Here is a 1,453-nt window from a genome sequence, read left to right on the forward strand (position 1 = left end):
TTTCATCTTTAATAAATGGTAAAATTATAAGTATACCAAAGAATTGTTTTAAAATAAATTTATGATTTATCAGTACGTTTGGTTTGTATCTCTATTATATATTCCTATATATCTGCGGTTATGTAAAACTTTCTTGGGTGAAAAGAGATCACAAAATCCTGATTTAAACTACCAGACAGGCAGTTTATTGTATCAAAGAGGAATGAGGTTAATCTATACCGAATCCGTGTTGAATCCTCAGTCAAGATAGTGTTTTTTAGTTGCTAAGTGCTTTCCTTACTTTAACTTTATTTATTTGCCAGTTGCCTTTTAATTTCCAGTTCCACTGGTCTTTCCTCAATCCTCAACCTGTTTGCTCTGTTTGATAATTTCTTCCTTCGGGTTTTGTGCCGTTGTTGCCTTCAGGTTACAGTATCAAAAGTATTACAAAAAGAGGAAGATAAAAATTTTGCATTATTTGTAAGGGAGAAACACTAGACACTTCCCATAAATACAAGAGTAAAGATAGGAATGAAAGGGAAATAACACTTCTGGGCTTCAAATAATATTACAAAGCAGAAATTACTAAAAACCACTTGTTACTGCTGAAAAAATTTTAAAAATAGATTAATGGAACTAAAGTAAGTTCAGAAATAATTAAATTTAATAATCTACTTAAATTTTAGGATAAACATCAAAACATAAATCACCTAGGAGACACTCCCTATTTCATTTTTAAAATTTATTTTTAATAAATAAAAATCAGTTTTTCCTTCTACTGTCCCTATTGAGGGGGGAAAGAACCCCCCAAGCTCCTGAAAAACAAAATGCTTTTCAACAAAAGCTTATTGTCTATCAAAATAAATTCTTACATTAACTGTGTTTGATAAGAATTGTTGGGAAACTGGGAAAGACCAATTCTATTTCTTCTATACCACACTTCCTCTAAAAAGACATCCCTCCACACCTACTGGGCTAATTCCAACAGACTTGTGATGGAGAAAGCCATTTGCATCCAGAGAGAGAACTAATGGGGACTGAATGTGGAACACAACATAGTATTTTCACCTTTTTGTTGTTGTTTGCTTGCCTTTTTTCTCATTTTTTTCCTTTTTGATCTGATTTTTCTTGTGCAGCAAGATAAGTGTGGAAATATGTTTAGAAGAATTGCACTTGTTTAATCTATATTTGATTTCTTGCCGTCTAGGGGAGCAAGGAAGAGGAGAGGAAGGAAGAAAAAATTGGAACATGAGTTTTTGAAGGGCGAAATGTTGAAAACTACCTTACCATGTACTTTGAAAAATAAAAAGCTGCTATTATTTAAAAGAATTATTATTATTATTACTGGGTTTCATAATAAATTGTCAAGTGGATTTAGAAATATTTGGCTGACCAGCCCCAAGAATAATCATTAATAAGCCAATATCATTTTGGAATGTGTTCTCTAATGAACAAGTACCCCCAGGAATCTGAT

The sequence above is a fragment of the Sarcophilus harrisii genome, chromosome 6 (assembly GCF_902635505.1).
Source record: "Sarcophilus harrisii chromosome 6, mSarHar1.11, whole genome shotgun sequence".
NCBI classification, from domain to species: domain Eukaryota; kingdom Metazoa; phylum Chordata; class Mammalia; order Dasyuromorphia; family Dasyuridae; genus Sarcophilus; species Sarcophilus harrisii.